At 44.0% G+C, this 13,070-nt stretch overlaps 1 protein-coding gene across 3 annotated transcripts in view; it reads right to left on the reverse strand.

The window, feature by feature from the left end:
* Positions 1-13,070, reverse strand: part of LOC145346817 (TBC1 domain family member 14-like) — a 79,749-nt gene that overhangs the window by 31,830 nt on the left and 34,849 nt on the right. The gene's annotated exons all lie outside the window — the stretch shown is intronic.

Consider the following 13,070-nt stretch of genomic DNA (forward strand, 5'->3'; position numbering starts at 1 on the left):
TCCCATTCTGGGCTTTGGGCCTGCCTCCTTACCCTGCTCTCAAGAGTGGTAGACAAATAATCACTGACTAGAACTGCTAAAAAAATGGTTCAAGTTGAAGCATCAGTAGACAATGAGCCAAGGACCTGTCTTCAGGCAAAATACATACGGAGGACAAATATTCCCCCAGATATGTAGAAAAAAGGAAGTGCATCTTCTGTACTAAAATTCAAACTGGTCCCTGAACAGGACCTTGGCCATAAACTTGTATACAAGTTTGCGTTCACCACCTACGAGATCCTTTTGCCTTTCCAACTATTTTGAATCCCTGAAGATACATGCATTGAAAACAAGCCGTAATAAAGAAAATATAGAAAATTTATAAGTGTACCTGAAATTCAAACAGATATTTGAATTTGAATCATAGATTTCAAACCTTTTCATTAAGCTAAGTATTCCCTCCTTTACGAATTATTTATAATAAACATTTATACATTATGACTTGCCTGAACTATACCAACATTTTGTCCCTCTCCTAATGTGCATCAGCCAGACCAATAATTTCTTTCACTGATCTCACAAACACCTCAACAAAAAAGCAAGCATTTGCAGTTTCTTTCTTTTTATATTATGCTATGATTTATTTTTGACAAAAGAGTTTCATATGAAAGAGAAACAGAAAGAAAAAATGCTCCTTCACTAAAGATTTAGCCGCTTGAAGGAGCATTCAGTTAATTAATTACAGAAAATAGATTAAATTCCTTGTTCAAAAATTGATGAGGCACTTGCAATTATGGCCCATGGGGCATGAGATGGGAATATATTTGCATAAATTAAGGATTGGTTAGCCAACAGTAAACAGGTCATTTTTAGGTTGGTAGGCCATAACTAGCTAGATACAAGGTTTCAGTTGGGGGCCATGAATAATTTATCCAATTTTTCTGACCGTAAAAATTAAGTGGGGAAAGTAGCTGCATGGAAGTCACAAGGAAGATGTAAAAAAGTTGCAAAGGCCAATAGATGGGTTGTGTAGATATAGGAGGGATATCTGACGTAGATTCTTTACTCAGAGTGGTTGGGGTGTGGAATAGACTGCCTGCTGTGATAGTGGAGTCGGACACTTTAGGAACTTTCAAGCGGTTACTGGATACGCACATGGAGCACTCCAGAATTATAGAGGGGGGAAAGCTTGATCTTGGGATTGGACATAGCTTGGCACAACACTGAGGGCCAAAGGGCCTGTACTGTGCTGTAATGTTCTATATACCTGGATAAGAACATGGCATATGGATTATAATATGGAGAAATGTGAAATACCCATTTTGGGAGGAAAAACAAGCAATTAGGAAAACAAATGGTAAGTTAGCTTTTCTTATAAAGAAACTGGAGTACAAAAGTAAAGGAGTCTTATTACAATTACGAAGGACCATGGTGAGGCCACACCTAGAATAGTCTGTGCAGTTTTGGTCTCCATATCCAAGGAAGGATATCCTGGCCTTTCTGGAAATGCAACGAAGGATCACTAAACTTATTCCTGTGATTAAAGGATTGCCGTGCGCGGAGAGATTGAATAGACATGGTCTATGTTCTTAGAATATTGGAGAATGAGAGGTGACCTAATTGAAACATAACATCCTTAAGGGGCTTGACAAAGGACGCTTCCCAATGTAGAATCAAAGTTCAGAGTCTCAGAATAAAGATTCATTTACCTAAAATTGAACTTGAAAGAAATTCCTTCACTCAAGGTTGTGAACTCAGAATCGAGGTGTACAGCATGGAAACAGGCCCTTTGGCCTAGCTTGTCCATGCCACCCTTTTTTTTAAACCCTAAGCTAATCCCAATTGCCTGCATTTGGCCCATATCCCTCTTTACCCATCTTATCCATGTAACTATCTAAATGCTTTTTAAAAGACAAAATTGTATCCACCTCTACTACTTCCTCTGACAGCTTGTGCCAGACACTCACCATCCTCTGTGTGAAGAAATTGCCCCTTTGGACACTTCTGTATCTCTCTCCTACCCATCTTAAAGCTATGCCCTCTAGTTTTAGACTCCCCCACCTTTGGGAAAAGATATTGACCAACTAACTGATCTATGACCCTCATTATCTTATAGACAGCTATAAGATCACCCCTCAGCCTCCTACGGTCCAGAGAAAAAAGTCCCAGTCTATCCAGCCTCTCCTTATAACTCAAACTATCAAGTCTCAGTAGCATCCTAGTAAATCTTTTCTACACTCTTTCAAGTTTAATAACATCCTTTCTATAATAGGGTGACCAGAACTGCACACAATATTCCAAGCGTGGCCTTATCAATGTCTTTTACAACTTCAACAAGACGTCCCAATTCCTATATTCAATGTTCTGACCGATGAAACCAAGCATGCCGAATGCCTTTTTCACTGCTCTGTCCACTTTCAAGGAGTTATGAACATGTAACCCCTAGATCGCTATCTTCTGTAACTCTCCCCAATGCCCTACCATTAGCTGCGTAAGTCCGACCTGGTTAATTCCACCAAAATGCATCACTTGCATTTGTCTAAATTAAACTCCATCTGCCATTTGTCACCCCTCTGGCCCAATTGATCAAGATCCCGTTGCAATTGGAGATAACTTCCTTCACTATCCACTATGCCACCAATCTTGGTGCATTCTGCAAACTTACTAACCACGCCCCCTATATTCTCATCCAAATCATTAATATAAATGACAAATAACAGTGGACCCAGCACTGATCCCTGAGGCACACCACTGGTCACAGGCCTTCAGTTTGAAAAACAATCCTCTACAACCACCCTCTGGCTTCTGTCAAGAACACAGTAAAAAGTCTGACAACACCAGGTTTTAGTCCAACCTATTTATTTGATAATATACTCACAACCTTTCGGGGTTAGCCCCTTCGTCAGGTGAATGGAGAGTTCTGGCCTCAGACAGAGCATATAAAGCACAGACAGTTTAGAGATTACTGATTAGAATGCGAATCCTTACACCAACTGATAGCCAAGTTCCGCACACATGAGGACGGTCTCAACAGGGATCTTGGGTTCATGTCGCACTATCTGTAACCCCCGTGACTTGCCTGGGTTTGCAAAACCTCACTTACTGTACTGTCTGGAGACAATACACATCTCTTTAACCTGTGATCAGTGCTCCTTCCACTCACATTATTAGCCACTTCAGGTCTTGAACAGCAGGTTAGGTGTAAGGATTCGCATTCTAATCAGTGATCTAGAACATAAGAACTAGGAGCAGGAGTAGGCCATCTAGCCCTTCGAGCCTGCCCCGCCATTCAATAAGATCATGGCTGATCTGTCGTGGCTCAGTTCCACTTTCCCGCCCTCTCCCCATAACCCTTAATCCCCTCTCTTATCAAGAACCCATCAACCCGCTTCTTAAAAATATTTAGCGAGGCAGCCTCCACCACTTCAACGGGCAGAGAATTCCAGAGATTCACCACCCTTTGAGTGAAGAAGTTCCTCCTCAACTCCCTTCTAAACCGCCTCCCCTTTATCTTGAGGCTGTGCCCCCTAGTCCTACTGTCTTTTTTGAGAGGGAAGAGTCTCTCCACCTCTATCCTATCCATCCCATTCATCATCTTATATGTCTCAATGAGATCTCCCCTCATTCTTCTAAACTCTAACGAGTACAAGCCTAGTTTATTCAGCCTCTCCTCATAGCTCAACCCCCTCAACTCCGGTATCAGCCTAGTAAACCTCCTCTGCACTCCCTCCAGGGCCAAAATATCCTTGCGCAGGTGCGGCGCCCAAAACTGCACACAGTACTCCAGCTGCAGCCTCACCAATGCCCTATACAGCTGCAGCAAGACCTCCCTACTTTTATATTCAATCCCCCTCGCTATGAAGGCCAGCATCCCATTCGCCTTCCTGACCACCTGCTGCACCTGCAAGCTGGGTTTTTGCGACTCATGCACAAGGACCCCGAGGTCCCTCTGCACCGTCGCCTGCTGCAGTTTTTCGCCACGTAAGTAATAGTCCTTCCTACCATTTTTCCTACCAAAGTGGACCACCTCACACTTGCCAACATTAAATTCCATTTGCCATTTCCTGGCCCATTCGCCCAGCCTATCTAGATCCTTCTGCAGACTCTCCACACCCTCCGCACAATTTGCCGTTCCCCCAATCTTGGTGTCATCAGCAAATATCGACACCCTGCACTCGGTTCCCTCCTCCAGATCATCTATATAAATGGTAAAAAGCTGAGGCCCCAGCACTGACCCCTGGGGCACCCCACTAGACACCAACCGCCAATCCGAATAGCACCCGTTGACCCCCACTCTCTGCCTCCTATTTGACAACCACTCCTCTATCCACGCTAACACCCTACCCCCAACTCCATGTCCCCTGACCTTCTGCAATAACCTCTTGTGAGGTACCTTGTCAAACGCCTTCTGAAAATCCAGAAAGACCACATCCACCGGCTCTCCTCTATCCACTGCCCTAGACACATCCTCATAGAACTCCAGTAAATTTGTCAGACACGACTTCCCTTTAATGAAACCGTGTTGCGTCTGCCCTATCAAGCAATTCCCTTCAAGATGCCTCGCAATTTCCTCCTTAATGACGGATTCTAACATTTTACCTACCACAGACGTTAAACTAACCGGCCTATAATTCCCCGCCTTTTGCCTGGCACCCTTCTTAAACAACGGCGTAACATTAGCCGTTTTCCAATCTTCCGGCACTTCCCCGGAATCCAGCGACGTCTGGAAAATAACCACCAAGGCATCCACTATAACCTCCGCCATTTCTTTCAGAACCCTCGGATGCATTCCATCCGGTCCTGGCGACTTGTCCACAATCAGCCCCTCCAGTCTGTCGAGCACCACCTCTCTAGTAACAGTAATGTCATTAAGACCCTCCAGTCCTACCACCTTTCCATCGCTAACACCCGGCAAATTATTCACGTCCTCCTCCGTGAAGACAGAAACAAAAAAGTTATTCAAGACCTTAGCCATTTCCCCATCCCCTACCACTAGGTCCCCTTTCTCATCCTCTAAAGGACCAACGTTCACCCTAGCCAGCCTCTTCCTTTTTATATATTTATAAAAACTCTTGCTATCCTTTTTTATATTAAGTGCTAGCCCAGCTTCATAGCTTCTCCTACCCTCCTTTATCAACTTCTTTGTCAATCTTTGTTGACATTTAAACCTTTCCCAATCCTCTTCTCGCCCACTGCTCTTAGCTACTCTAAATTCCTCCGCTTTTAATTTAACACTTTCCTTCACCTCCTTCGTTATCCATGGCTTATTACTTCTCCTCCTACTGTCCTTTTTGACCATCGGAATAAATTTCTGCTGAGCACCAAGAAAGATCTCCTTAAAGATCCTCCACTGCTCCTCAGCAGACCTACCTTCCAACGCGCTCCCCCAGTCCACATTCGCCAATTCTTCTCTCATCCTACCATACTCCCCTCTATTCAAACAAAGGACGCGTGTCCGGGAACCCACTTTCTCCTCCTCCATCTGCAACAGAAACTCCACCATGCAATGATCACTCTCTCCAAGAGGATCCTTCACCGCAAGGTCCCTAATTCTACCCGCCTCATTACATAGCACCAGATCCAAGATAGCTCGCTCCCTCGTCGGCTCCAACACACAACTGTTCAAGGAAATTATCCCGGCAGCATTCCAAGAACTCCTCCTCGAGCCCACCTCGTCCAACATGGGTCGACCAATCAATATGCAGATTGAAATCTCCCATAACTACTGCCGTCCCATTCCTGCACGCCGCACTTATTTGCGCGTTAACAGCCCGCCCCACCTCCAGATCATTATTTGGGGGCCTATAGACGACACCCACCAGCGTCTTCCTCCCTTTGCTGTTCCTAATCTCCACCCACAACGATTCCACTTTCTGCTCTTTGGCTCCGATATCATCCCTTGCTACCACCTTGATACTATCCTTAATCAGCAGAGCTACGCCACCCCCTCTTTCCTCCTGCCTATCCTTCCTAAACACTTGATAGCCCTGTACATTCATCTCCCAGTCCCTGTCACCTTGCAGCCACGTCTCTGTAATGGCCACCAGATCGTATCCATTTGTGTCGATCTGCGCCACCAACTCATCCACTTTATTCCGAATGCTTCGTGCATTCAGATAAAGCGCTTTCATCCCAGCCTTCACCTGGACCCTATTTGCCGTAACGCCACCAATTGGGACATCCTCGGCCTCTTCCCTTACCTGTACCCTATCCTTAACTTTAGACCTCGTAGCGTCACCTACCCTCGCACCCTCCCCCCCCTAATTAGTTTAAAGCCCTGTCTACAGTCCTCTTTACTCGATTCGCCAACACTCTGGTCCCAGCACGGTTCAGACCAACCCCATCCCGCCCGAGCAAGTCCCACCTACCCCAATACTGGTGCCAATGCCCCATAAATTCGAACCCATTCCTCCCACACCAATCCCTGAGCCACCCATTCACTTCCTTTATCCTGTCAACCCTACGCCCGTCTGCACTCAGTTCAGGCAGTAGCCCAGAGACGACTACCTTGTCGGTTCTACTTTTTAATTCCATTCCCAGCTTTTCATACTCCCTCCCCAGATCCTCAGTCCGCACTTTGCCTACGTCACCGGCACCCACATGTACCACAACGACCGGATTCTCACCCTCCCACTCCAGATTCCTCTGCAGCCCAGCTGCGACATCCTGTACCCGAGCACCAGGCAGACAACACACCCTTCTGTGCACTTTGTCATTGTGACAAAGGACAGTGTCAATACCCTTCACCCCACTATCCCCAATCACTACTACGTTCCTTTTCCCCTTCTCTTTGCCTATGTCCTGCTGCATCACTGTACCGTGTGCAGTTTGCTCACCAACCTCACCTGCCTCGTCCTCTTCCAGACTGGAAGCAAGAACCTCAAACCTGTTATGCAGATTAAGAGGCTGAGGCCTCCGCTCCTCACCCCCCTTCCTCCTCCCAGCAGCCCCCTTTTGTCCCTGACCCTTAGATTTAGCCAGTCTAGGGGGGGTGGATGTCACTTGCACCCCATTGACAATGGCACCCTCTCTCCCCCTGATGAGCCTCAGTCTCTGAACTGTCTGTGCTTTATATGCTCTGTCTGAGGCCAGAACTCTCCATTCACCTGACGAAGGGGCTAACCCCGAAAGCTTGTGAGTATATTATCAAATAAATAGGTTGGACTAAAACCTGGTGTTGTCAGACTTTTTACTGTGTTTACGCCAGTCCAACGCCGGCATACCCACATTCTGTCAAGAAGCCAGTTTTGTATCCATTTAGCTACCTCATCTTGGATCCCGTGTAATTTAACCTTATGCAACAGCCTACCATGCGGCATCTTGTCAAAGACCTTGCTAAAGTCCACATAGACATCATCAACTGCACTGCCCTCATCTACATTCTTGGTTACCCCTTCAAAAAGCTCAATTAAATTTGCGAGACATGATTTTCCACTGACAAAGCCATGCTGACCGTCCCTAATCAGTCCTTGCGTCTCTAAAATGCCTGTAGATCCTGTCTCTCAAAATACGTTCCAACAACTTACCCACCAAAGGTGTGAAGCTCACTGGCCTGTAGTTCCCAGCTTTTCCCTGCACCCCTTTTTAAACAAAAGTACAACATTTGCTACTCTCCAATCATGAGGCACCTCATCTGTAACAATCGATGATTCAAATATCACTGCTAGGGGACCCACAATTTCCTTCCATGCCTCCCACAATGTCTTGGGATACACTTCATCAGGTCCCAGGGATTTATCTACTTTGATGTGTTTTAAGACTTCCAACACCACCTCCTCTGTAATATGTACACTTCTCAAGACATCACTATTTATTTCCCCAAGTTCCCTAACGTCCATGCTTTTCTAAATAGTAAACACTCATGAGAAATATTCATTTAGGATCTCACCCATCTTCTATGGATCTGCACATAGATGACTTTGTTGATCCTTAAGGGGCCTTATTCTCTCCCCCCGTTACTCTTTTTATGAATTTGTAGAAGCTTTTTGGATTCTCTTTTGCCTTATCTGCCAAAACAATCTCTCGCCCCCTTTTTGAACATAAGAACATAAGAAATAGGAGCAGGAGTAGGCCATCCAGCCCTTCGAGCCTGCCCCGCCATTCAATAAGATCATGGCTGATCTGTCGCTGCTCAGTTCCACTTTCCCGCCCTCTCCCCATAACCCTTAATCCCCTCGCTTATCAAAAACCCATCAACCCGCGTCTTAAAAATATTTAGCGAGGCAGCCTCCACCACTTCAACGGGCAGAGAATTCCAGAGATTCACCACCCTTTGAGTGAAGAAGTTCCTCCTCAACTCCCTTCTAAACCGCCCCCCTTTTATCTTGAGGCTGTGCCCCCTAGTCCTACTGTCTTTTTTGAGAGGGAAGAGTCTTTCCACCTCTATCCTATCCATCCCATTCATCATCTTATACGTTTCAATGAGATCTCCTCTCATTCTTCTAAACTCTAACGAGTACAAGCCCAGTTTATTCAGCCTCTCCTCATAGCTCAACCCTTTCAACTCCGGTATCAGCCTAGTAAACCTCCTCTGCACTCCCTCCAAGGCCAAAATATCTTTGCGCAGGTGCGGCGCCCAAAAATGCACACAGTACTCCAGTTGCGGCCTCACCAATGCCCTATACAGCTGCAGCAAGACCTCCCTACTTTTATATTCAATCCCCTTCGCTATGAAGGCCAGCATCCCATTCGCCTTCCTGACCACCTGCTGCACCTGCAAGCTGGGTTTTTGCGACTCATGCACAAGGACCCCGAGGTCCCTCTGCACCGTCGCCTGCTGCAGTTTTTCGCCTCGTAAGTAATAGTCCTTCCTACCATTTTTCCTACCAAAGTGGACCACCTCACACTTGCCAACATTAAATTCCATTTGCCATTTCCTGGCCCATTCGCCCAGCCTATCTAGATCCTTCTGCAGACTCTCCACACCCTCCGCACAATTTGCCGTTCCCCCAATCTTGGTGTCATCAGCAAATATCGACACTCTACACTCGGTTCCCTCCTCCAGATCATCTATATAAATGGTAAAAAGCTGAGGCCCCAGCACTGACCCCTGGGGCACTCCACTAGTCACCATCCGCCAATCCGAATAGCACCCGTTGACTCCCACTCTCTGCGTCCTATTTGACAACCAATCCTCTATCCACGCTAACACCCTACCCCCAACTCCATGTCCCTCGACCTTCTGCAATAACCTCTTGTGAGGCACTTTGTCAAACGCTTTCTGAAAATCTAGAAAGACCACATCTACCGGCTTTCCTCGATCCACCGCCCTAGACACATCCTCATAGAACTCCAGTAAATTTGTCAGACACGACTTCCCTTTAATGAAACCGTGCTGCGTCTGCTCTATCAAGCAATTCCCTTCAAGATGCCTCGAAATTTCCTCCTTAATGACAGATTCTAACATTTTACCTACCACAGATGTTAAACTAACCGGCCTATAATTCCCCGCCTTTTGTCTGGCACCCTTCTTAAACAACGGCGTAACATTAGCCGTTTTCCAATCATCCGGCACTTCCCCTCTTGATTTCTCTCTTAACTCTACTCCTACACTCCCTATACCCTTCAAAGGGTTCACTTGATCCCAGCTGCCTATGCATGTCACGTGCCTCTTTCTTCTTCTTGACCAGGGCTTCAATATCCCGAATCATCCAGGGTTCCCTCCTTTTGTCAGCCATGCCCTTCACTCTAAGAGGAATGTGCTATCCCTGAACCCTGGTTAACATACTTTTGAAAACCTGCCACTTACCAGATGACTCTTTGCCTTCCCAGAGACTACCCGAATTAACTTTTGAAAGTTCCTGCCTGATACCATCAAAATTGGCCTTGGCCTAATTTAGAATTTTAACTTTTGGGCCAGACCTATCATTCTCCATAGCTATCTTAAAACTAATAGAATAATGGTCACTGGTCCCAAAGGTCCTGGCAGCTCAATGTTCCACGGTACAGAAGCTACAGGAAAGATAGAACAAGCGGTGAGAGAGGAGGTGGAGTTGCATTTTTGATTGGGGAAAACATCACAGCCGTACTGAGAGAGGACAGATCGAAGGATTTGGCCACTGAGTCCATATGGGTAGAATTGACAAATAAGAAGGGGGAAATCACTGGTAGGGTTGTACTATAGGTCCCTAAATAGTCGGTGGGAAATTGAGGAGCAAATCAGTAAGGAGATTACAGATAGCTCCAAGAAAAATAAGGCAGTAATAGTTGAAGATTTTAACTTCCCCAAAGTGATCCCTCACTAACACTTCTGTCACCTGCCCTTCCTTATTTCCTAAGAGGTCAAGTTTTGCCCCCTTTCTAATCGGGCCATCCACATGCTGAATGAGAAATTCCTCCTGAATACACTCAACAAATTTCTCTCCATCCAACCCTCTAATGCTATGGCTGTCCCAGTCAACGTTGGGGAAGTTAAAATCTCCAACTATTACCACCCTATTTTTCTTGGAGCTATTTGTAATCTCTTTACATAGGACCAGAGAGTCTACTCTGGCTCCTATTCATTTTCTTATATGTTTTAATATTTCCAGAGACTTGGAATACAATTTGTCTTCAGTCTTCTTGGGGTAAGCAATAGATGGTTGGAACAAGCAATTGACTCAGGATCTTACAATAAATTTACAGTAGGCCTAGAAGTTTGGAGCATTTCAGTAAAGTTATGAAGGTAGCTTACGGCCTGTGACTGGGTCATATCGTTTATATAGAAATATTAGTCAATAGATACAGAGCAGATAATAGAACAGATCTGCCAGATGTCATTATATCACTGGTAACATTAAGTGGCAATGATATCCACTGGACAAATGAAAAAAAAAATGGTTTCTAAGGTATGCTGAATTATCTTTGAATTTACTCTTTTTGAAAGCAGTAAAATTAAGGTTAATCAAAGGTATAAGATTTAAGATCATACGAGCAGAATCTTTGATAAGGTGAAATTGTGACTTGTTAAAATAATCCTACTATATAGAATGCAATAATTCAGCCACATCATTAAAATGGCACAATAACAAATGCATCATTTTAAACAGCCAAACTTTTCAAAAGCATCAGTGTCAAGCACATCAAAAACAGTAACATTTCTAAAGCAATGCAAAACAAATTATGTGCAGTAACAGTAATAGAATCACAAAAATTAGAGTACGAGGCAGTGTCCTTCATGATGCTAGCTCTTCAAATTGAGCCATTTTCTAATCTCACTCCTACATTATTTAAATTTTCTCTTTTTTAAACTGAATTATAGTTGCTGCTTCAAAAGTCAACGCCAATTCATGTTCTTGTGCATCTTGTGCAAGGAAAATGTTAATTTTTCCATTAGCAATAATCCTCCTAATAATAATCTCTGTTACTAGCTCACCAAGCAACTGAAATAATCATTTACCCTCTTACCATATTCTCTTCTCCATTCAAAGAAAATCCATTTTTTAAGCCTTCTGATGATGGTAACCTTTTATTCTGTGCATCATTCTACTGAAACTGGATGATGCTTTTGAAAGGTTCCATAATTGTATGCAGTATTCCAATCATGGCCCAGTCAACAAATTCAGAACCACTTCATTAACCACCAAATGAGAATCAGCTCATTTTTATTCTCTCCAAGTCTACATTTGTTTGCTCTTGAATTTCACAGCACTGTTCACAAGCAAATGACAACTCCCCAGGCCTTAAGATTATGCCTTCATTAATTCCAGCCTTAAGACTATGCCTCCATTAATTCCAACTACGAAAAGTACCTTACATCTCAACAGGATTTCTCTCCAACTGTTAATATGCAATAGAGCATCACACATCAAGACCCACTTTTAAGTTTTCCTTCTACAAACCCATGCTTAACCCCAATTAATAGAAGTGCCTTTCTATGTGATTAATTTCATCCCACATTACTTGTTCAAAAGAGTTATCTACAACTGATCTATCTCTGCCCACCTCTGCTGAATAGGAATGCAACATTTTGCATTGTTATGACCCAGTAGGGACTGTTAACTTTCAAAGAGAAATCCAAGTATCTCATTTTACCCAACAGCTCCATGCCACAACACTTCACTTTTTAAAAACACAAACTTTATTGCACATGTAATAAATTAAACAAAGCAAAACAAGTTAGTTAACACTATCGCTGAAAACTACTTATGTTATCACTCAGCTTTATTTCTTAATTCCCCAAGAATTAAGAAATCTTATAAATCAGAATTATTTAAATCTGAAGGGAGCCCCCATAAGTATGTCACAATCCTCAGGACAGTGTTCCTTAACTCCAGCTATTCTCAAGAGGCTAAAACTTCAGTTTCCCTTTGCTTGACTGTGGAGGTCTCTTGTCTGGCTACTTCTCAATACTTCCAACCTATTCTATGATTACTTTCTCTTGCAATAGAACATTGTAGATTCTCCCACTACTTCAAATTAGGCAAGCCTCCTCTTCTGTTCCTCAAAAGTCGAACTGAGGTTAAGCCCCCCTCGTCTTCCATGCAGCCAATGATATTATCCTCTGCTCACAGTGCAGGTCATTCATTCTGGTTAAAATTTCTCCATGCGCTGCAAACCACACAGGATTCAAATTGCAAATAACATCCCCTCCTACCGAACAGGCTGATATAATGAATCCAGCCATCGCCAAGATGATGTAGCCTGTTCTGGGCTACTTCTAACCGGCCATTAATTTAAAAGGTAACAATTAATTTAAGTATTCCTCATTTACATTTTTTTTATCTGAAGTGGGGTTTCCAGCCTTTCAGGGCTCACTGAATGTTTTTAAACTAATTTAGCTTCATAAACAAAAACTTGTCTCTGGATTCCACCTCTTTGCAAGCAGTGTAGACACCATGTCTCCAGGTAAGCAAGCCTATCGGCATTTTAGGATCTTATCGTTCCAGCTGTTAACCTCTGAAAGCAACATGCCTCCAATCTCAAGTGTAACAGGCTCTAAGCTACTTTAGTTGCATTGAACCTATTTTCTACAGTTAAGCTTTAATTTCCAAAATGAAAAAGTACATACTAAAACATATGAATGTGAACTAGGTATTCAGAACAGCAGCCGCTGGTCTTCTGTACAGTTCTAGGTTCGAAATGATTGCAGAAAATCATGATTGGTGCCTCAT

The sequence above is a fragment of the Carcharhinus amblyrhynchos genome, chromosome 1 (genome assembly GCF_965287045.1).
Source record: "Carcharhinus amblyrhynchos chromosome 1, sCarAmb.v2.hapA, whole genome shotgun sequence".
Classification (NCBI taxonomy): domain Eukaryota; kingdom Metazoa; phylum Chordata; class Chondrichthyes; order Carcharhiniformes; family Carcharhinidae; genus Carcharhinus; species Carcharhinus amblyrhynchos.